General features: G+C 41.4%; 1 long non-coding RNA gene across 3 annotated transcripts in view; it reads right to left on the reverse strand.

The window, feature by feature from the left end:
* Positions 1-24,265, reverse strand: part of LOC122100195 — a 26,100-nt gene extending 1,835 nt beyond the window's left edge. Inside the window, exons 1-4 of one of the 3 annotated variants that reach the window (XR_006146129.1) lie at positions 24,065-24,265; positions 22,518-22,591; positions 6,869-6,943; positions 4,429-4,462 (exon numbers count right to left, since the gene is read on the reverse strand). This is a non-coding gene — a long non-coding RNA (uncharacterized LOC122100195). Of the gene's footprint in view, positions 1-4,428; positions 4,463-6,868; positions 6,944-22,517; positions 22,592-24,064 lie in introns of those variants that run through there. The other 2 variants (XR_006146128.1, XR_006146130.1) reach the window with 2 other exon arrangements.
* Between the last annotated feature and the right edge of the window lie 847 nt (positions 24,266-25,112).

Below are 25,112 nucleotides of genomic sequence, written 5' to 3' on the forward strand. Positions count from 1 at the left end.
CAGACTTTCCTGGTAGGGCTGGCTTTCAATCATGATCCCCTGAGGAGGCTTCAAGTGGTTTTCCTCAGGGATTCACCTAGGAGCCACTCCACACAAATCTTTCATCTAAATCTCGAGAGGTACTAGAAAAAAACGGAAACAGGAAGATGATTCTAGTGTGTTCTAGATACTTAAGTTTGGAGACACAAAACACTCATAATTATTAGATCACTTTCTAGGCAAAAGGAGCAATGCAGACAGTATGAGGATTGTTCCAGCTTTCGGTCCTCATACCCTGAGACAGTAAATTAAGTGCATCTCAATGCTAAGTGACAGAACTGGTATGTCTTGTGGACATTTTCTCATGAATCTTGTGACACTCAATTCTCACTTTTGGTTTCAAACCTGTGACTAGAGGGGATGATGAGTAGAGAAAATCCTTTTCAGAGAACGTAGCTATAAAGAACATTGGGTAGTTGACTTATAAATCCAAACCATTGGAATGACCCTATTAAGAAGTCAGATTGTCCAGATTATAAAACAAAGAAGAAAAGAAAGAAGGTGCCAGTGTCTGCTGACTGTAATCCGTGCTCCTTAGGAGGCTAAGATGTAGAGAATCTGAGTTCGAATCCAGCCAGCATAAGAAAGTCCATGGCACTGTTATTTCAAAGAGATCACAGAAAAATCCAGAAGTGGGATTGTGACTCCACCTTAATGCACTACCCTTGAGCAAAAGGAGCTCAGAGACAAGGCCTAGGCTCATAGTTCAACCCTTGGACCTGTCCCCTCAAAAAGAACCTGCACACCTCCATGTTTTTGTGTATGTATAGATACATTCCTATAAGTGAAGCTCCTGAGTAGCTATGATAAATGGCACCCAAGGTAGGAAATTTGTATTCAATACAATGAGTTCATAGCACAGAGATTGCTTTTATGACATTACATGTTCCAGGGCTCCCCTCATTGCTCCCAGTGTAGCCTGAGGGTTTCTCTGCATCCCAGGCCAGCTGGGAGAAGTCTCTTTCATTGCCTGGACAGGCACACAAAAGGCCTCACTCCTGTAGAGCTGTGTATCAAACAACTCCATCTGGGCCAATTAGTGAGGAGGAGTGTGGGCGGGCTCTGAAGGTCAGGAGAAAAAGTCCTCTTTGTACAACAAGCTATCTCTCTACCCAGTGCTGTTTTTTGACAGGAAGCCTTCATTTGTGCCAACTCCCATGGCAGGCCAAGTTCTGTGCACTCATCTTGTCTTTGTGAGACTATATTCCAGGGCTCAGATACAGTGCTCAATATAATTCGGAAGTCCTTCTGGCAGACAACTAGGGCACTGAACCTAATGAAATGTTCCATTGAGGGAAATGATGGGCCTATGATGCCTTTTCTAGTTTTCTGGAAGCTTTGGAAATCCAAGCACATGTTGAATATCACAAAGCTTCCTGTCATCTAGAGCTGGTGAAGCTCATCTGATTTTGAAACATTTGACCTCTCTTAGTTGGGCCCTGGGTGACTAGATTTTGGGGTTGAACACAGGGCCTGGGTGCTGGCAATGAGCTCAGAACAGAAGTCTAGTGCTTTACCATTTTGTGTCACAGCTTCACTTCTGCTTTCTCTGTGTGTGTGTGAGTGTGTGTGTGTGTGTGTGTGTGTGTGTGTGTGTGTGTGTGTGTGTTTGTGTGTGCATATTCTAGTCCTGGCGCTTGAACTCAGGACATGAGCACTGTACCTAGTTTCTCTTCTACAAGGATTGCCCTCTCCTTCTTGAACCACAGAGGCACTTTAGGCTTTTTCGTAGTGATGTGGTCCTGAGAAATCATATATGCAAAGCACTCTACCCCTAAGGCACATTCCCAGCCCTCTACTTCAGTTTGTTAGTGTGTATCTATCTTTTTTTTATTATTGTCTGTTGGAGGAGTGGAAAGCTGGCCCTGGGGGCTGTCTCTGAGCTCCTCAGCTCAAATCTTGTTGCTCTACCACTTGAGCCACAGAGCCACTCCTGGTTTTCTTGTGGTTCATTGGAGCTAAGTGTCTCAAGGGCTTTCCTACCCAGGCTAGCGTTGAGCCATGATCCTCAGATCTCATCCTCCTAAGTAGGTAGGATGATCAGCATGAACCATAAGCACCCAGCTATCACTTCATGTTTCTTAGTGGTGAATTGGATATAATAGTCTCATGGAACCTTTTGTGTCTGAGATAGTTTGGAACCCAGATCCTCAGATCTCAGCTTCCTGAGAAGGCAGGATGACAGACCTGTGCTATAGAACCCTAGGCCGTGACACTCTGTTGCAAGAGGTTCCTTGGCTCCAGGTGGTGAAGTGCTATCCATGAGCCCAAGAGGTAAGTGTCAGTGCTTAGGCCCTGAGTTCAAGGTTCATGACTGAGAAAAACAAAACAAAACAAAACAATTGTCTGCAGGAAACAACTCACTAGTCTTCAGTAATACATAATTTTACCCCTCCCATGGGGACATATCTGAGTGTCAATATTCTTGTCTGCATAATCATCCCAGTTGTGGAGTTCTTACAAGGACAAGATGAAAGAATACATCCTTTGATGGACAAGACATATAACACTCTTTTTTATTCTGTCGTGAGGCTTGAATTTTTGGCCTGAGCTCTGTCCCTCAGCTCTTCAGCTCAAGGCTAGTGTTCTACCATTTGAGTTACAGCACCACTTCCGGTTTTCTTGTGGTTTATTGGAGATAAGGTTTTCACCGACTTTCCTGCCCGGGCTGGCTTTGAACTGCGATCCTCAGATCTCAGCCTCCTGAGTAGCTAGGATGACATGCATGAGCCACCGGTGCCTGCCTCCACATAACCCTCTTTACAGGGTTCAGCAAAGAGCATCTTGTGAAAGACTCATCATCCAGCATCCAATGCAGGACTCAACACACTGAACTCGGTGAAGGACTCAGCACATATCCTGTGCAGGATTCAGCACACAGCACCCTGTGAGGGACTCAGAACCCCAGGAAGGACTCATCACATAGCTGTATCCCACAAGCTGTCATTAGTATTAGGGTGCTTTCATCAGTATCACCATTCTTTCAGAAACACATCACAAACTGCACAAAGTTCACATCTAATCATTTAGAGGGGTATTTTTGGGGGGGGGGAGTCACCCACAGGGATTGCACTAAAATGTTGGGGATAATATCCTAAGATCTTTTGCTCAAGGCTAGAGCTCTACCATTTTGAGCCACAGCTCAGATTTTCACAGACATCTTGCCAGGGCTGGATTTTAAACCCACCAGTGTCAGGTCTCAGCCCCCGTGTATCTTGGATGACAGGGGTGAACAAGCCAGCAGTATCTCGTTCCATGGCGCTTGGTTGCAGTGGTATACATCTGGCTATTCAGATTAGATTGCAGTTGTCAGCATCAGACACCCAGCTTGCTCTGTGATGAGGTATTTGAAGTCCTATTCTTATAGAGTTACAGTCACAACATTCAATCTTTTTTGGTGCCCGTCCTGGGTCTTGAGTAAGCCTCTAGACACAGTCCCTAAGATTTTATGCTCAAAGCTAGTGCTCGACTGCTTGAGCGACAGCACAACTTCCGGATTTTTATGTGCATGTGGTAGTGAGGAATCGAATCCAGGACTTTGTATGTGCTAGCCATCACTATAGCACTGAGCCACAGGAGTGATGTGTATAAACAGATAAATGTGTAGATCGGCATATATATATATATATGTCTACATATATATGTAGATGTATAAATATATATATATGTATAAAACAAGAGAAAGATGAGTGTATATTATTAAATTACATAAATTATATTATTGCCAATTATTGAAAAATTATTCCTTCCATTTTTAAGTATCATGGTTGAGTACATAATAAAGTATTAATTGAAAATTAGTCAATGTAGTGTAGTTGTTGTGTATAATTTTATAGTATACTCATACACTAACTACTAATTTAATTGTTACGTTTATAACATTTGTATGGATGTATTTTGGAATGCGTTTCTTAGAATCTCCCACCAATCATTAGTGGCAGTCCCAGGATTTGACCTCCAGGCTTAAGTTGAGGTTTCGGCTATGGCTATCATAATAGCCAGCCAAACATCAGCATGTAAGATCATGTACACATTCTGGGCCTTGTCATGTAGACCCAGGATGATCACAATGCAAAGCAAAAAAATGTAAAACCACCTTCTTGAACTTCTCTGTTTTATCTTTCTCCTTTTTATTTTTATTTTTTGCTAATGCCGAGATTTGAACTTGGGTCCTAGGATCCCAAGCTCAGCTGTGGCAGAGATGCCAAGACCTGAGTTCAAGACCCATGTTTGGCCAAAAAACATAATAAAATAAAGCCCTGGATGGAATTTTTTTGGAATTTTTTGGAATTTTTCTGGCTGGCATGGGATTTGAACTCAGGGTCTGGGTAACTCTGTGGCATTGTGGGTGAAGGGGAAGCTCTCGGTCCTTGAAGACAAGAAATTCAGACCAGTTCCCAGGCTCTGAATTGACGCCACAGCACTGGAAAAAATAATATTCATATATGATCACTGTTTACATACATGGGTTTAGTAAGTATGACATTTATTACCCTTATTTATTTATTATTATTACACATATAACATTTCATTTATTACATCCTATCACGAGTATATATTTGCATATGGATTATACATCATACTGAGACCCAGGATTTTTTTTTCAGGAAAAAAATGTGTCGAAAGTGGTTTCTTCCTACATGAATAAATTTTTGGCGATGCTGGGATTTCAACTCATGGCCTACAATGGCTAATCCATAAATGGGGTCACAGTCTTAGCACACCAGCCTCTGGCAATCTGAGCTGCCAGGAAGTTCTAAGGACCTGTGATCAAGCCACAGTAGTGCCCTATATATATATTGATAGATGTGTAGAAGGCTATATATATACATATATACACACACACACACACACACACACACATATATATACAGAGAATGGTTGAATGAAAAAGGGAAAAGTCCTGTAAGGAAGGAAGTGGTTTGATAGCAGAAGGAGAAAGACCTGGGAGGAGAAGAAGTTGAGGGAGGGCAGGAGGTAAAGGATGGCAACTGACGACCCATTCAAAGCAGTTCAGGCCTGTGGAGAGTGAAGAGGCCTGAAGAGAAGAAGGAACTGGTAGAAGGGAGAAAGGGAAAGACCTCAAAGGAAGTATAGTTCTGTAGTGGAAAGACAAAAGAAAGGGTAAAAAAGGCTGGCCCTTTGATGTTTGGAGTTTTGGATTTCATAATTTTGGGGGTTGGTGGTTAGGAGAACACTTATGATATTAAATGTGTCTCTATGGATTCTCTTGAACTATAGAGGTCTTAATTTTTCGAGACCCCCATCGAGATAATCCATTTGGATGGCATCAGGCCTTGGCCTCAGGGAAAAATCCTCATAGGTGAGAGTGTCAGCACTCAGGGTTGAGAGTCTACCTCAAGTGTTTGTCTCCGGAGGAGAATCATGGACAAAAAGTCATTTAGGGTCCTCTAGGGGTGTGTGGGCAAGCTTGCCAGCCTGATTGGGGATCCCCTCTGGAGGTCATCTGTTGCTTCCTTGGGAAGCCATCTGGGAACTCCTTGAGAGGTCATGCAGGGCTTCTTTGGGAAGCCATCTGGAACCTCCTTGAGAGGTCATGTAGCCCTTCCTTGGGAAGCCATCTGGAACCTCATCAAGACTACATCTGCAACTTCCTTGAGAAGCCATCTGAGACCTACCCTGGAGGTCATCTGGAGCCTTCTCCTGGGGCCATCTTGGACTTTCTCCAGAGGTCATTTGGGGCTTCCTCAGGAGGTCATCTGAGACCTCTATAAAAGTAGTGATTGGGAAATAAGGGAAACCATGGACCTAAGTTTCTTTGGGCCTGGCTTACTTCACTTAATATAATTTTTTCCAAGTCTTTCCATTTCCTAACAAATGGGGCAAAGTCATTCTTTTTGGTGGAGGCATAGAATTCCATTGTGTATATATACTACATTTTCTTGATCCATTCATCTACTGAGGGGCATCTGGGTTGGGGCTTCCTTAAGAGGCAATCTAGGACCACCTCCTGAGGTCATCTGGAGCTTCTTTTGGAGGTCATCTCAGGTTACCTTGATAAGAAATATATGGCTGTCTTCGGACATCATCTGGAACTTCCTTGAGAAGCCATATAGGATGTCATCTGTGGCTTTCTCAAGAGGGTTATCTTGAACCTTCTCTGGAGTTCATATGTGGCCTCCTTGAGTGGCCATCTGGGAGCTACTGGTGAGGTAATCTCAGCCTCATTGAGAGGACATCTGGGACCTCCTTTGGAAGTCATCTGACACTTCCTTGGGAAGCCATTTGGAACATCCATGAGAGGTCATCTAGGGCTTCCTAAGGAGGACATATGTGACATCCTCCAGAGGTCATCCGCGACCTCCTCAAGAGGCAATCTGGAATGTCCTCTCTGTCATCTGGGACCTCCTATAGAGGTCAACATTGAGAGATTTGGGGCATGTGGGTTAAGTGTCTGTGGCTATTGTTCTGTGTGTGCATGATGATAGTTCTGTGTCCTGTATGACCCTCGGTTTACTCCTTTTCTCAGGATGGGAGAACAAGGCCTAAATTTGTCATATCCAAAAAATATTCTCCCCCAGGGTTACAGAATCCCTCAGAGGAAGATGCACTGATGTACTCTTTCTCCTATTCCTTGCCATCAGCACCTCTAATGTTAAGTCCTCCCATGCGAAATTTGGTTACTTGTACCATCCTGAGGTGGTACAGTATGGTATGTTACCCTTATTACCCTTGAGACGGGAACATGGAGGAGATGGTGGGCAGGTCCCCTTTTTAATATATGGTCCCTTTACAACTAGTGACCTGTATTACTGGAAACAGCAAAATCCATCCTTTTCAGAAAAAAAAAACAACCAGGGCTCATTACCTCATTAGAGACAGTAATTTTCACACACATGCACAACTGGGATGAGTGCCAGCAAACTTTACAGATGATTTTCACCTGGTAGAAAAGGGAGTGAATACTGCTCAGTAACTTGAATGTGGTCCCTGGACCGGACAGTAGCTCCACTATTGAACCAGACCATTTGGATCAAGTCTTTCCCCAGATTTATCCAAGCTGAGACTAACAGCAATTGAGGTATGGAGGTGCTTACCAATTATTGCCAGGTTTGGTTAGCAGTGATACCGCAGAGGCTGGAAAGCCAGAAAGGTGAGTGAGATGGGAGAGTTCCCCAGTGAGTACCCTAATGCTTTTCTGAAACTTCTCCCAGAAGCCTATAGGACCTATAAGGGTATAGATCTTGAAGCCTTGGAGAATCAAAGAGCCCTAAATATGGCTTTTGTTAGTTAGCCACATATCTTAGAAGAAAGCTTCAAAAGTTATAAAGTTTTGAGGGAAAGGTGTATTTTGAGTTGGAAGTGGTTGCCCAGTGGGTGTTTGACAACAGAGGTACCCTGGAAAAAAAAAGAGTAAGAAGGGAGTTTGAGTTTTGGTAGGAGCACCAGAATAGGGATCAAGAAACCCTTGGCAAAGACAGTACAATTCATTTGCAAATGGCAGTAGGGAACCTCCAGGACTAGATCAGTGTGCTTATTGCAAGAAAAATGGACATTGGAAAAAGGAATGTCCAAGGGGGAGAAAGATTGAAAATGACAGGTTATGTAATCCCATTAACACCTGGAAAATGTGATTGTATCTCTGGAGAAACATGCAAAGGAGCTTGAGGCTCTGAATTCCAACTGTGTTTAATTTAAAAACAGCTGTATAAAATTAAGAAGAAATGTGGCAAAGAAAAAAATTCACACACTTCTATCTCAAAACACAGTTTATAAAATACTGAATCTCCAATATGTGCTAAACAAAACCCACTAAGAGATTAAAACCAAATAGAAGAGAACACTGGAGAAACCAGAGAATTATTGACGTGAAGAAAAGCTTTGAAGATATAAATTACGAACTTGTGAGAGTCAAAAATGAGAAGAAAATCCTCAAAAGGAACCTAGAAAACAGTCAGAATTAAATGAAATTCAAGTACATTAGCCTGGGTGAGCATGAGGCAAGTTAGGGGACCACAGGTCAGAGGCCAACAGAAGCACAAGACAGCAATGCTACCATCCTTGCTAACCACAAGTGAGGCCAAGAAGAGATACTGATGCTTCATTAAGAAATAGTGGACATAATAAAAGAGCTGGACCTGATATAAGAATGTATTAGCCTGAAGTACATGTTGATTATAAGCTTTGAAGAGTGTCACCAGATATTCAAAACAACAGAGAAAGAAGATAAGAATAGTTATAGAGAAAGACGAGGAAGTGCTATGTCATAGAAGATGAGGCCAAGAAAAGTGAACAGGAAATATCAGGCTCAAGAAAGAGATTGTTACTCTTCAGTAAGAGTTAAAGGACCACATGGTCTGATAAAGAATGCCGGGGAAAGGAAAAGAGCATTGGGAAGAAAAACAGAAGCGCTAAACAAACAGTTGAAAGATCTGTCACAAAAATACAGTGAAGTGGAAAACTAGAAAGAGAAACTACTAGAGTAAAAAGCCAAAAAGACTGCTGAGATCTTCACCATAAATGTAATGCAGAAATATCATGTCCCAATGGAACAGGTGGAGGTGGGAAAATTTACCTCTCAATAGCACCTTTGTGAACTTAAGGAAGGAGCTGAAGAGCAAGCAAAGGGGTTGTGAGAAGGAACAGCAGTTGGCCAGTCAAAGGAACTCTCATGTGACCCTGCCAAAACATTTGCAGGTTAAGGAGCACATTGAGAAGGAGAGTGGGATCATGAAAGCAAGTTTGAGAGAAAAGGAGGAGAATAAAATGGAAGAAGTATCCAAGGTTCAGAGTACTATACAGGAGTTAAAGAAACTAGAGACCCTAAGATACAGAGAAACATCTGAGCTGGTTAGGTAGCTTGAGAGACCACTCTAAAACCAACGGGGTCTCTAGAGCTACTAGTTCTTAAGATTAAAGGAAGAAGCAAAAACAGTGGTAATAAGTGTGCAAATTTTGAAACTAAACTTGGGAAAAATGCATACAGGCTTAAGCTGTCAGTTTATATGTAGATATTTGCACCAAGGTAAATTGCCCGAGGCTACTGCTTAAGACTGATCTGAAAACCAGTGGGGCCTCAGCCTGACAATCCTTTGTAATGTGTATAGGTAATTTCCAACAGGTAAAAGCTGAAAAGCTGGAACAAATGGAAAGAATTCACATGTGAGGAACCTCAGATGGTGAATTGGGCAAGTGGACTTCACAGAGGTAAAGCCTGGAAAGTATGGGTATTAGTATCTATTATAATAGTGGACACTTTTTCAGGCTGAGCTGAGGCATGTAATAATTCCTTGATTTGACTTACCCTTAGGTGTGGGGTCCAAAGTTGGCACTGCACTCATGGCCTAAGTTCTCAATTATTAACTAATGCCCTAGGAATAAATTGGAAGTTACAATCCATATATAGACCTCAGAGTTCAAGGCACTAGAAAGAATGAGTATGACCTTAAAGGAAACTTTAACTAAATTAAATACAGAGACTGGCCATGGCTACGTAAGTCTCCTTCACTTTGCTCTTCTTCAAGCAAGATGTAACCATTATGTTAAAGAATTTAATCCCTTTGAAATACTTTAGGATATACCACCCGCTTTGTTCCCTAATCTTGTGAAGGCTATATTAACAGAAATGTCTAACTACAAATTGCTGGCTTTACAACATATTCTTTTATGTACCTATCCTTTGGTAACCAAGGCCCACTTGCCGCCTAAGAAAAATTCCACCTGACAAGGAGGGGCCAAGATGGCAATGGAACAGCAGGGAAACACCACAGCTCTCTCCAACCAAAAACAGTGTTTGGCTTTCAATGCTCTGTTTCACCAAGTGACACCCTCCCCCCCAAAAAATGCAATTGCTCAGAGAGATATAGGAAGTGATAAAAGAAAAGGGAAAAACCTACACAGACAGTAAAGTGGGAAGACCCTTCCCCCACCCCTTGTTGGTGATGGGGCTCTGTGCTGAGCAGCTTAAGTTGTGGGGATTCGTGCCAGGCTGCTTAAGTATCCTGGCTCTGACGCTCCAAAGACCACACACAGGCAAGCATCCCAAGGCTCCCAGAAGACTCCCAAGGTACAGTGCCAACCCAGAGAATACAAACAGAAATCTCAAATGCAGAGCCGGCATGAAGACTTCCCTCAGTGGCCCTGGCACGGCGCCTCTGCCTGGTTGGTGCAAGCAGCCCAATCCAGTCTGGAACAGCAGCAGCTTTCAGCAGTGGTGAATGACCCTAGACTCACACTGTGGTACTTCTGTCCTGCTGGTTTAAACAGCCTAGCCTAACCTGGAGCAGCAGCAGCAGAAACTGGCAGTGGCAGCAAACCACCAAGACTCCGGGCACGATGCCTCTTGGCACTAGCCCACAGGAACAGCCCAGACCAGCCCAGGGCGGCAGCGGTGGCTAAGGTGGAGACAGCTGCAGTGAACAACTCCAGACCCCTGGTGGTTTGTGCCTCTCCATACTGACCCACATAAGCGGCCCAGCCAAGCCAGAGGCAGAGCAGTGTCTAACACCTGACTCGTGGTGGAGTGTCTGGCTTGCATATGTGGCCCAGCTGATCCTGGGGCAGTGGCAGCAGCTCAAGCAGTGCATCAGTTGTGGCAGCAGCAGTGGCATCGACAGCGGCTGTGAACAACTACAGACGTGCAGTGGGGTGCAGCATCTCTCCATACTGGCTTGCATAAGCAGCTCAGCCCAGCCCATGCTGGCAAAGGTGGTGAACAGCCACAGACTTGAGGCAGGGTGTGGTGCTGAACTACCCCAGAAAATCCTCATGAACATTCTTGCCTGGGATGGCTTTAAAACTGAATACTCAGATGTGAGCCTCCTGAGTAGCTAGAATTACAGGCATTCCCACCAGTAGGGTCTTATTCTTGCAAACTCCCTAACTTTTTCTCAAATAGATCATTTGTTAGTTCATACAAGGAATTTAAGCAAATACAAGAGGATCGACATAGTACCCTGTATTCTATCTGACCATACTGGAATCAAACTGGTTCTCAATAACAAGGCATAAAGTAGATAAAACTTAAACATATGGAAATTAAACAACATTCTTGGAACAATACATGGGTTACAGAAGAAATTAAAGAAAAAATTAAAAAGTTTCTACAATTCAATGAAAATGAAAATACATCAGAAAGAAACCTATGGGACCCAGTGAAAGGAGTCCTGAGGGGCAAATTTATTGCTCTCAGCATGCATATCAAGATCAATAGAAAGCCTACGGATTGGGAGAAGAACTTCACTAGCCATACAACGGACAAGGGTCTCACATTTAAAATATACTTGGAACTCAAAAAATTAAATCCCCCAATAACAAATCCTCAAAGAAACAACTGCCCAATAAATAAGTGAGCTAAAGACTTAAACAGAAACTTCTCTGAAGAGGAAAGATGGATGGCCAATAGACACATGAAGAAATGCTCAACCTCCCTAGCCATAAAAGAAATGCAAATCAAAACAACATTGAGATACCACCTCACTCCAGTTAGAATGGCTAAAATCAAGAACTATAATAATAACAGATGCTAGAGTGGATGTGGACAGAAGGAAAGCTTACTTCATTGTTGGTGGGAGTGTAAACTTGTTCAACCAGTTTGGAAGGTAGTATGGAGGTTCCTCAAAAGACTCCACATAGAGCTCCCCTATGACCCAGCAATCCCAATTCTGGGTGTTTACCCACATGATCACAAACAAGACCACACTAAAGCTACCAGCACGACTATGATTATTGCAGAATTATTTACCATAGCTAAGATATGGAACCAACCCAGATGCCCCTCAGTAGATGAATGGATCAAGAAAATGTGGTATATATACACAATGGAAGTCTATGCTCCATCAGAAAGAATGACATTGCTCCATTTGTTAGGAAATGGAAACACTTGGAAAAAATTATGTTACGTGAATTAAGCCAGGCCCAAAGAAACATAGGTCCCATGGTTTCCCTTATTTGCAATATCTAGTATATGTCTGAGTCAAGCAGAAAAGGTCAGATAAGGTGATGTTAGGGAAATGAACCCTAAGATATGTATTCAAATGTTTTTTTTTCTTTCATGCGATTGTTTCTAACACATTTATAAGAATATTTCTTTGTTGCTTTGTATGTCCCTCCCCCACAGTATAACCCCTGCTTTTACTGTATTTGATGTCGGTATAATTTTTGGAGGGGAAGGGGAAAAACAAATTATTTAAGTAAGGATACAGGTGGACCCATTGCAACAACGAGATATACAAGTCGTTATGTCGAAAACTAACTTTACAACTTTGGTGGGGGAAGAGGGGGAGCAGGGGGGATTGGTTGGGGGTCAGGGAGAGGATGGTAATGGATGTGAAGGGGAAACAAAGGAGGAGGCTACAATGCTTGATAAGAAATATACTCATCATCTTGCCCATGTAATTGTAACCCCTCAGTACAGTATTTTCACAATAAAAATAAATTAAAAAATTAAAAAAAGAAAACATAGACCAAGTAAACAATGTTATGATGCAACTAAAACTGCTAGAGGAACAAGAAAAATTGAACCTAAAGTTGCTAGACAGAAAAAGATAACTGAAATAAGAGCTGAAATTAATGAGATACAAAGAAAATTATTAATAAAATTAATAAAACAAAAAGCTGTTTAAAAAAATCTCAATAAAGCTGACAGACCACTGGCAAGAGTAATGAACAAAAGAGAGGAGACCCAAATCAATAATATCAGAGATACCACAGGAAAAATTACAACAATAATCCACTCAAAGCACTAGCTTTGAGCATAAAAGCTTAGAGACTGTGTCTAGACTCTTACTCAAGACCCAGGAATGGCACCAAATAAAGATAGAATATTTTTACTGCAACTATATAATGATAGCACTGCAAATACCTCATCATAGAGCAAGCCAGGAGTCTGTTGCTGACAGCTGCCATCTAACCTGACTTAGCCAGAGGTAAATGGCTCCACAGAACCAGATGCCACCGGCTCATTAACCCCTGTCATCCAAGATACACGGGGACTGAGATCTGACCCTGATGGGTTTAAAGTTCAGCCCTGGCAGGAAGTCAGCAAAACTCTGAGCTGTGGCTCAAAGTGGTAGAGCTCTAGCCTTGAGCAAAAGATCGTAGGACAGTACCCCCAAACTTTCAATACAATCCCTGTGGCTGACTCCACCTCCTCCAAAAAAACCCCACCCCTCAAAATCATTAGATGTGAACTTTGTATGGTTTGTGATGTGATTCTGAAAGAATGGTGATACTGATGAAAGCACTCTAATTCTAATGACAGTGTGTGGGATACAGCTATTTGATGAGTCCTTTATGATGTGTTGTGTGCTGAGTCCTTTACACGGTGCATTTTTTTCATCTGGTTCTTATAAGAGTTCCACAAGTAAGATGATTGTGCAGATGAGAAATTTGAGGCTCAGATATATCCCCATATCAAGGCCAAAATTATGTATTTCCTAACTCTAGTGAGTTGTCTCCTACAGACAATTGTTTGGGTTTATTTTTCTCAGTCATGAACTTTGAACTCAGGGCCTAGCCACTGACCCTTCCCTGTTGGGCTCATCGCTAGCTCCCTATCACGTGGAGCCAAGAACCCCCTTGCAACAGAGTGTTACAGTCTAGGATCTGCAGCTTAGGTCTGTCATCCTGCCTACTGAGGAAGCTGAGACCTGACGATCTGGGTTCCAAACTATCCCAGACACAAAAGGTCCTAAGAGACTACAATCTCCTATTCACCACTTAGAAACACGAAATGGAAGCTGGGCGCCAGTGATTTGCACCTGTCATCCTAGCTACTCAGGAGCCTGAGAGCTGATGATCACAGCCCAAAACCAGGCTGGGCAGGAAATTCCTTGAAAGGTTTCTCTCCACTGAACTACCAAAAACCTGCCGGGGTGCTGTAGCTCAAGTGATAGATCACTTGGCTTTAGCTGAAGAGCTCAAGGACAGCACCCAGGCCTAGACATCAATTCCTCCAACTTCCAAGAGAAGAAAGAAATAAACCTGAATTTGAGGGCTGGGAATGTGTCTTAGGGGTAGAGTGCTTTGCATGTATGAATCCCTGGGTTTGATTCCTTAGTACCACATCACTAGAAAAAAGTCTGAAGTGCCTGTGTGGCTTAAGTGGTAGAGTGCTATCCTTGTACTGGAGAAACTCAGGTACAGTGTTCAGGTCTTGATTTCAAGCTCCAGGACAAGTGTATGCACACACACACACACACACACACACACACACACACACACACACACACACACAAATACCAGAAGTGAAGCTGTGAAACCAACTGTTAAAACACTGAGCTCCAGTTCTGAGCTCATGGTCAGCACCCAGGCCCTGTGTTCAACCTAGCCACCCAGAGCCTAACTAGGAGAGGTCAAAGGTTTCAAAACCTGATGAGCTTCACCAGCCCTAAATGACAGGAAGCATTGTGATATTAAACATGTGCTTAGATTTAGCAAGCTTCCAGAAACCTAGGAATACACCATTGCAACTAATGAAGCATTTTATTAGGTTCAGCTCCCTTGTTGTCTACCAGAAGGACGCTTGAATTAATTGTAGCAGGTTATTTCAGCACTGGAACATAGTCTAACAAAAAGACAGGATGAGTGCGGGGAACTTGGCCTGCCATGGGAGGTGGCACAAATGAAGGCTTCCTGTGAAAACAGCACTGGGAAGAAGAGATGGCTTGGGGTACAAAGAGGCCTTTTTCTCCTGGCCTTCAGAGTCCAACCACACTCCTCCTCACTAATCGGCCTTGATGGAGTTGCTTGTTACACAACTGTACAAGAGTGAGGCCTTTTGTCTGCCTGTTCCAACAATGAGGCAGAGTTCCTTCAGCAGTCCCTGGTGCCGAGAAAACCTCAGGCTACAATGGGAACAGTGAGGGGAGCCCCGGAACATGCACTGTCTTGAAAGCACTGTCTCTGCTATGAAATCATTCTATTCAAAGCAAATTTCCTAGCTGGGTGCCTTTCATCTTAGGGACTCTGGACCTTCACCGATAAAAATACATCCATACATACATAGGGAGACATGGAGTCACTTGATTTTTTTGTTTGTTTCTTTTTAGGCAGGTCCGGGGGTTGTATTAGGAGCCTAGGCACTGTGCCTGAGCTCCTTTTGCTCAAGGGTAGAGTTCTGCCCTTGAGCCACAGCTCCATTCATGGAGATTTTTTATTCCTTTGATAACTTCGAATAAGAGTGCTGTGGACTTCCTGTCCAGGCTGAATTCAAACTGGCATTCTCTACCTCACAGATTCCTGAAGAGCTAGGATTAAAGGCAGGAGTAAATAACACCTGGCTTTCGTTTATTCTTGTTCTTTTTTTCATTGTGACAAACTGAAATCTTCACAGTGTCATGCTAATGGTTTGCATTTCGAAGTAAACTACCCAGGCCTGGAATTTGATTGCCAGGACTGCCACCTACAAATGGAGGGAGATCTTGAGAAAATCTTTCCTATTCATGTGAATGCTTAATGGATTGTTATAAAAGTAACAAATAAATTTGCAATTAGTTCATGATTCTCTTATAGAATGCCACACGAAAAATATTTTATTATGTCTTCCATTTTAGCTCTTTTGTATGATTCTCCCAATTAAAAAATACTGACTACTTTTACATTAATGCTACTTCATTAAATGGAGGCATAATTTAATAATAATTCATAAAATGTATAATTTAATATCCTCACATTTTCTCTCTCATATATATTGCAAACTACACATCTATCTATCTATCTATCTATCTATCTATCTATCTATCTATCTATCTATCTATCTATCTATCTCTCACTCTCTCTCTCTGTCTGTCTATATATCTATATCCACATCTTTATCTATATCTATCAGCCATTACTATGGCTTGTTCCACAGAACTGGCTGGCAGCTCAGTTTGCCAAAGGCTTTTGTAGTACAACTGACCCTTTCATGAATTGGGCATTGTGAGCTGTGAATTAAAATCTCAGCATTGCCAGAAGTTTATGTGTGGAGTCAGAAGACAATTTTGACACATGTTTTTCCTTCTCTGTGAAAGTCCCGGGTCTCAGTATGATCTATAATCCTTATGCAAATACATCCATGTGATAAAATGTAATAAATGAAATAAATATTATATATGTAATAATACTAAATAAAATAAAAAACAAGGGTAATAAATATCATATGGAATAAACCCATGTACGTAAATAGATCTCATATACGAATATTTTTTTTTCAGTGCTGGGGCTTGAATTCGGGCCCTGGAAACTGGGCTGAAATTCTTGTCTTCAACGACAGTGCCACAGAATTATCCAGACCTTGAGTTCAAATCCCAGGCCTGCAAGAAAAATGGTGCAAATTCCAAGCCAGAGCCTTGATTTTTTTGGCCAGGACTGGGGCTTGAACTCAGCTTGTGACAACTCTGCGTCAGCTTCGATCATCCTAGGCTAGGGTGCAGCCTCTGGACACACAGCCCATCCTGAGATCCTACGACCAGTGTTCAAATCTTTGGACTGGCAAAAAAGGAGAAGTGCTGGGAAAGAAGCTCAGTAATAGAGTGATTGCCTTGCATGCATAAAGCCCAGGGTTCGATTCCTCAACACCACATAAGCAGAAAAAAGCCAGAAGTAGCGCTATGGCTTAAGAGGTAGAGTGATAGCCTTGAGCTGAAGAGTTGAGGTACAACACCAGAGCCAGAGTTCTGGCCCCTAAACCGAAAAAAAAGAAAAAAAATGCAGAGGGGGAAAAAAAGGAGAAGTACAAAACTGGGAAGTTCCAGAAGGTGGTATTACATTGTTTTATCCTTTGCATTGCAACCATCCTGGGTCTAAATGACAGGGCCCAGATAGTGTACATGACCTTGCACTGCTGAAGTTTGTTGGGCTATCAGGGAAGCCATAGCCCAAACCAACAACCTAGGCCTGGGGTGCGAATCCCAGGACTGCCACCTATGAATGGAAGGAGATCCTAAGAGACACATTCTGATATACATCCATACGAATGGAATGTTGTAAAGTAATAATTACATTAGTAGTTAGTTTATGATTATATTATAAAATTATACACAATAATTATAGTACGTTGACTAATTTTCAATTAATACTTTGTTAGTATTTAACTGTAATATTTAAATAAATGAAGGAATAACTTATCAATAATTGGTAGTAATATAGTATATAAAATTAGATAATATACAGACATCTGTGTCTTGTTTTATACATATATATGTGCTTACATACATATATATATATATATGTAACAATCTACATATGTATTTCTACATTTGTCATTCCTGGGCTCAGTGGTAGAGGGTTTGCCTGATATATATGAAGCCTTGGGTTCAATTCTACACTATCACATGCACAGAAAAATCTGGAAGTCTCATGGCTGCTTGTTTTAAAACAAATACACATTAAAACTTTTAAAATCATATGGAATTTATTCTTAATGCAAGAATTACAATCACAATTCACCACACAACAGAGCACCCAAAATTATGCAAGAAACACTATTTTCCCCCAAATCCCAATATCTCCAAAGACTTGAATTGTTGGGGACGTTAACACACCACTTTCCCCACTAGATAGATGAACTCAGAAAAACTCAACAGAGAAAATGGAGATCTAAAAAACTGCATAGATCTGGGCTGGGATGTAGCTCAGTGGCAAAGCGCTTGCCTAGCAAGTGCAACGTCCTGGGTTTGATCCCCAGTACCAAAAAAAAAAAAAAAAAAAAAGAAAAGACACACACACACAAAAAAATCTGCATAGATCAACTAGATTTAACAGACATCTATGGAATATTCCACACAGCAGCATCAGAATATACGTTTTTCTCAGCAGCACAAGGAATATTTTCCAAAATAGACCACACTTTAGGCCACAAAGCAAACTTGTCCAAATTCAGAAACATTGAAGTTATACCTTGCGTTCTCTCACACCACAAGGGAATAAAATTAGAACTCAACACCAAAAGCCACCAAAGAAAATCCTGTAACACATGGACGCTGAACAACACACTGCTGATTCACGAGTGGGTCATGGAAGAGATGAGAAAGGAAATTCAAATGTTCATGATATTCAACAACAATGAACATGCAAATTACCAGCTTCTCTGGGTCACAGCAAAGGCAATACTCAGGGGCAAGTTTATAGCTCTGAGTTCCTACATCAACAAATTGGAGAGATCTGAAACCAACAATTTAATGAGACATCTGAGCTTTCTTGAAAAAGAGGAGCAAGATAAACCCCAATCCAGTAGATGGAAAGAAATAATTAAAATTAAATCAGAATTAAATGAATTAGAATCCAAAAAATATAGAAAGAATCAACAAACCAAAGAGTTGATTCTTCAAAAAAATTAATAAAATTGACAGACCCTTAGCAAATCTTATCAGAAAAAGAAGAGAACGCACCCAAATAAATAAATGCAGAGATAAGAAACAACCAAGATACAGAACATTATAAGGGAATACTTCTCAAAATTTTATGCTAATAAGTTTGAAAACTTGGCAGAAATGGGACTTTTCCTAGCAAATACTGACATGCCAAAAATGAACCAAGATGAGTTAAACGATTTTAACAGGCCCATATCAAGGATTGACATAGAAACAGCAATAAGAGACTTCCCATCTAAGAAAAGCCCAGGACCAGATGGTTTTTTAGTGGAATTCTACAAGGCCTTCAAAACAGAGCCGACACCAATATTTCTCCAACTCTTAAATAAAATTGAAAGAGAAAGTTCACTACTGAACTCATTCTATGAAGCTATGATAACCCTCATCCAAAAACCAGGCAGGGACTCATTAAAGAGAGAGGACTGTAGACCCATTACTTTGATGAACATTGATGCAAAACTCAACAAAATTTTGGCCAGTCGTCTTAAACAACGCATCCAGAAAATCATACACCACGGTCAAACAGGATTCATTTCAGGGATGCAAAGCTGGGTCAATATTCGCAAATCAATTAATATAATTCATCACATAAGCAAGAGCAAGGATAAGAACCACATGATTATCTCAATATATGCAAAAAAAAGCATTTGAAAAGATCCAACACCCCTTTATGATGAAGGTTCTGGAAAAATTAGGAATCCATGGAACATTCCTCAATACAATAATGGCTATATATGACAAACCTACAGCCAGCATTATACTTAATGGTGAAAAACTAAAGTCATTTCCGCTTAACTCAGGAACAATACAAGGATGTCCACTATCACCACTTCTCTTCAATCTAGTATTAGAATTCTTATCTACAGCAATAAGACAAGATGCAAACATAAAGGTGATCCAAATAGGGAAAAAAGAAATAAAACTCTTCCTCTTTGCAGATGACATGATCTTGTATTTAAAGAATCCCATAGACACCACTCCCAAATTACTCAAGTTGATTTAAAACTTTGGCAAAGTAGCAGGGTATAAAATTAACCCCCCAAAATCAATGGTTTTTCTGTATGCCAACAATGAGTAAAGTGTTGCTGAAATTAGGAAAGCAACTCCATTTGTAATAGCCCCACAAAAAAATAAAATACCTAGGAATTAACTTAACCAAAGAAGTGAAGGACCTCAATGATGAAAACGTTAAAAACGAAAAAGGAAATCAAAACAGAACTTAGAAGTGGCAAAACCTCCCATGCTCCTGGATTGGAAAGATCAACATCGTGAAAATGGCAATACTTCCCAAGGCTATCTACAAATTCAATGCAACACCTATCGAAATTCCCACCTCATTCTTCAAAGAAATAGAAGAAGCAATCCAAAAAGTCATATGGAACAATAAAAGAACCCGAATAGCTAAAACTATCCTCAATAGAAAGAACAGTGCTGGAGGAATATCAATACCAAATTTCAAACTCGACTATAAAACCATAGTAATCAAAACAGCTTGCTACTGGCACAAGAACAGACCTCAGAAGCAATGAAATAGAATTGAAAACCCAGAAATGAACCTACAGACCTATAGCCATTTAATCTTCAATAAAGGGGCTAAAAAAATAGAATGGAAGAAAGACAGCCTCTTCAGTAAATGGTGCTGGCTTGGTTAACGACTTGTAGAAAACTAAAGCTAGATGCTTATATATCACGCTGCATGAGAATCAACTCCAAATGGATCAAAGACATCAGAGTCAAAGCAGACACTGAAAACATTACAGGATGGAATAAGGAGAAACCCTTTGTCTCCTTGGCACAGGCTGAAATTTTCTTAATAGAGACCCAGAAAGACAACAAATTAAAGAAAGGTTGGACAAAATGGGATTACATGAAATTGTAGAGCTTCTGCATGGCAAAGGACATAGCTTGCAAGATCAATAGAAAGCCCACGGATTGGGGGAAGATCTTCACTAGCCATACAACAACGGACAAGGGTCTCATATTTAAAACATACCTGGAACTCAAAAAATTAAATCCCCCAACAACAAATCTTCAAAGAAACAATTGCCCAATAAATAAGTGGGCTAAAGACTTAAAGAGAAACTTCTCTGAAGAGGAATGAAAAAGGGCCAATACATACTTTAAGAAATGCTCAACCTCCCTAGCCATAAAAGAAATGCAAATCAAAACAACATTGAGATACCACCTCGTCCCAGGTAGAATGGCTATAATCAAAACTCTAATAACAACAGATGCTGGAGGAGATGTGGACAGAAGTAAACCCTACTGCACTGTTGGTGGGAGTGTAAACTTGTTCAACCTCTTTGCAAAGGAGTATGGAAGTTCCTCAAAAGACTCCACATAGAGCTCACCTATGACCCAGCAATCCAACTTTTGGGCATTTACACAAATGTTCACAAACAAGACCACACTAAAGGTACCAGCACGATATGTTTATTGCAGCATTATTTACCATAGCTAAGATATGGAATCAACCCTGATGCCCCTCAGTAGATGAATGGATCAAGAAAATGCGACACACACACACACACACACACACACACACACACACACACACAATGGAATTCTTTGCGTCCATCATAAAGAATGACATTGCCCCATTTGTTAGTACATGGAAAGACTTGGAAAAAATTATATTAAGTGAAGTAAGCCAGGCCCAAAGAAATATAGGTCCCATGGTTTTCCTTATTTCCAATAAATAGTATATGTCTGAATCAAGCAGAAAAGCTCAGATAAATTTATGTTAGGGAAATGAACCCTAAATATGTACTCAAATGCTGTTTTCTTTCATGCGATTGTTTCTAACACATTTATAAGATGATATCTTTGTTGCTTTGTATGTCCCTCCCCCATTGTATAACCCCTGCTTTCACTGTATTTGATGTTAGTATAATTTGTGGAGGGTAAGGGAAAAAACGAATCGTTTAAATAGAGATACAGGTGGAAATATTGCAACAATGAGATGTACAAGTCGTTATGTCGAAAATGAACTTTACAACTTTGGTTGTAAAGTTTGTGGGGGGTGATTGGAGGCTTGAATGGGGGGATAGGGGAAGGATGGAATGGGAAGGGGAAACAAAGGAGGATGCTACAATGCTTGATAAGAAATATACTCATTATCTTGCCCATGTAATTGTAACCCCTTTGTACAGTATTTTCACAATAAAAACAAATAATAATCTAGAAAAAAAATAATTACAATCACCATTACTATGCCAAGAAGCTAGGCTTAACACCTTTATAACTTTTAAAAACATCCTAATTGTAGAACATCATTGAAAGCAAGTTACATTATACAAATAAACTTTTTAACCCTCTTTTGAAGGCCATTTTAATTTTAATTTTAACACATACAAGGGGCAGTTTTAGCAATACTAATCAGATCATCACATCACTCATTTTAACCATCATGTTTTCAGGGTCTATCTGCAGGGAAAAGGGACAGAACAAAGATGGGCAACTCAGCCCCTCCTATGGAATGTGCCTGCACCCAATCTGACTCTTTAAGGTTAGATGAACTGCGTTTGTGCCAGCTTGCCCTCTTTTACCATGTGTGGACTCCTCCCAGGGCCAGTCCCACCATCTATGAAGCACCCCACCCCTGGGTCGGTCCCACCATGCATGACCAGCTTAACTACACTTCTGCCTATTCAGCCTCACCCCTAAATATAGATCTTAGGTAGTCTTCTAAATTTTCCCTTTTTTGGGGGGTAGGGAGGTTTGAATAAAATACAGTTTTAGACAGACAGAACATGTCATGTTTTGTAACAGTGCTAAATTGACCTTTCCATTTAAATTTTTAATATTTATCCTGAAATTTTAGCCAAGGGAACTAAATCCCAAACTGCCAAAGCATTTAAAAATATTAAAATTTAAAATAACAGATTTTCTAATTTTTACCTTAAAGAATCCTTAAAAAGCCATTTAAAACAATGTGAAAGTTTTTTAAATTTTTAGTAATGTCTAAACCTCTTAACCTTTTACATTTTAAACTTAAATTCACCCAATTTTTACAGCATGTTGACAATTTTTATCTTGAACATGTTTACAAACACATAGAAAACACACAGATCTTAAAGCGTGCATAAATCAAAATCAGTTTTACATAGATTTTTTCAAAGTTTTTAACAAAAATTTAAGACAGTATTTTTTTAAACTAAGTACCTTTGTTAAGCTTCATTTTCCCAGGGCTCGCTTGTTTAGCAAGGCAATTCATCAACGGATCTTTTGAATCCCACCTGTTGGAGAAGGGCTGGTTGAAGGGGTCACCTAAAACTAAACTGGCTTGAATTTTATCCAATTTTAGACAAGAGCACTTTACAAATTGTTACATTGTCAGGACTCGCTGAAAAATCCAAACCAGGTACATAGCCTTCCACACTCTCTGCTCAGGCAGCCTCCACAAGGAGAAAATTCAGCCCAAGACCTGAAAGGAACCAGACTAGTCCAGCAACCTTACATACCTCACAGTGACGCGAGCCTAGCAGGTCTGTGGCTGAGCCCAGCCAGAGGCTAGAACTTTTATTTCCTCAGAGATGTTCAAATAAATAACAAAAATATAAATAAACACAAAAACCAAGAATCCACACTTAAAACAGGTACCAATTCTAAAACAGAACTAGACAACAGCCAAAAGCAGAGTTGGGGACTAATGGGCCCTCAGTTCATTCCTACTAGAACTGTGCCATTCTCAATCAGCAAGCTGAATTCAGAAACTGCTGAGTGAGCTGGCCACCCTCACCCAGAATTTCCCCACCTCAAAAATAGAACAGAAACGACACCAAAGTAAACAAGACAGACAAGTGGCCACAAAGACAAAATCAGATCTCCATGAATTGGGCAACATCTTACCACCAGAGGATTTCTTTTTTTCTTTTTTTTTTTTAGATTCCTGCAAATGTTGATCCAGAGGCCTTCCAAGGTGGAGGAGAATTCTCAGTCATCTTGGGGCAAGGGAAAAAAGACCCTGGAAGCCATCCCCTCAGACTGACAGTCTCCCCCCCATACTCAGACCCTCTGGGCCAAGGCCCGAGGCTAAGATCTTGCTGGTGGCACTTGGTGGTCAGTGGCAGATTCATCTGGCTTAGAGTTTTCCCTGCAGGCCCCTTTCAAAGTTATTGCTAGATCCTGCAGGTTCTCCCTTCCCCCACTGCCTCCTCTTCTAGAGAATAAGTCAACCTTTGATGTCATCCTAAAATTCCAAAATATTAAAACGGGAGAGCGGCTGAGGTGAAAGGAGCGTCTGGCCACCCCATTCGGGGGGCTCCAGGATGCCCGCTGATCCGAAAATGAAAGTTAAATGAACAAGGAAAGGAAAGAAAGAGAGGCGCTGAATTAAAATGGCAACTACAAATGAGACAAAGAGAGCATGCATGTTGATCTCGAGCTCGAATCCACCCCTAAGCCACGGTTGTGGAGGCCAGACGAGTTCCTGTCCCATAGGATGGCGGAGGCCGATGAGTCCCTACCCGGGAGGTGGATAATCTACCCTTAACCCAGAGTAGCAGAGGCCGGACAAGTCATGGTCCAAAAGACGACAGAGTGAAGCGAGACTCCACTGGGGAAGGCTTCCCCAAGGTCCCAGGGAATTTCTTCAACTCGCCTGCTGGCTACCTTGTAGCACATCTACCAACGTTTCTTGCCAGCTCTAAAACCCTACTTGCAAATCAAACACATAACACGCAACATAAAGCAGCTGCACCCCCTCTTACCGGCTAGCTGGACGACTCGCTGATCAGGTATCTGTGTGGCTTATGGGGGGGGCTATCCCGGACAAGCTCCCACATAAAGTGCTCAGATTTCAGACGCCCCCTCTCAGACCACCAGAGACCATGATCAATGCAAACAGCAAAGAGTCATTTATTGCAAGCTGGAGCTTGGTCCTATGTGTACTTGGTAACTGGTGATGCTAAGAGGCCCCAAGCATAAAATTGACACAGCTTTTATAGTATCAAACAAACAAGTTTAGGGGGTTTCCACACAAGCAAGTTCACAAGTTCAGGGGGTTTATGTCCACCCTGATCACACTTCCCTTTTTCAGCTGGAACACCTGGGCAACTGTTCTGTTCTTTAAAGGTGGGCAGGGTTGGTGGCCACCTGCGGTTTTTCTGAGAACTATTTTTCTCTTTGGCAGCACAGCTCTCTTTGGGGGTTACTTTGAGGGCAGCACAGCTCATGGGGCTTGATCTTAAAATGGAATTACTTTAGCTCTTCAGTTAGGTCCTGAGTTCAAACACCAGGAATGGTGTATGCACACACACACACACACACACACACACACACACACACACACACACACACCACATGGAGGCACCTTTGCCAATAATATATCATTCCATTATGTTCAGCTCCCTAATTGTCTGCCAGAAGGACTCTTGAATTAATTGTAGCAGTTTGTTTCAACATGGAAATATAGTCTTACAAAGACAGCATGAGTGCAGGGAACTTGGCCTGCCACAGAAGGTGGCACAAATGAAGGTTTCCTATCAAAACAGACCACTGGGGAGAGTGATAGCTTGGGGGTACAAACAGGCCTTTTTCTCCTGACCTTCAGAACCTGCGCACATTCATCCTCATTAATTTGCCCAGATGAATTGTTTGTTATGCAGCTTTACAGAAGTGAAACTTTTTGTCTGCCTGTTCCAACAATGAAGCCGACTTCCTCCGGCAGCCTGGGGTATGGAGACCCCTTAGGCTACACTGGGAACACTGAGGGAGCCCCGAAACATGGATTGTCTTGAAAGCACTCTGTGCTATGAA

This window comes from Dipodomys spectabilis, unplaced genomic scaffold, assembly GCF_019054845.1.
Source record: "Dipodomys spectabilis isolate Male_0828 unplaced genomic scaffold, ASM1905484v1 ptg000569l, whole genome shotgun sequence".
In the NCBI taxonomy this organism is placed as follows: Eukaryota; Metazoa; Chordata; class Mammalia; order Rodentia; family Heteromyidae; genus Dipodomys; species Dipodomys spectabilis.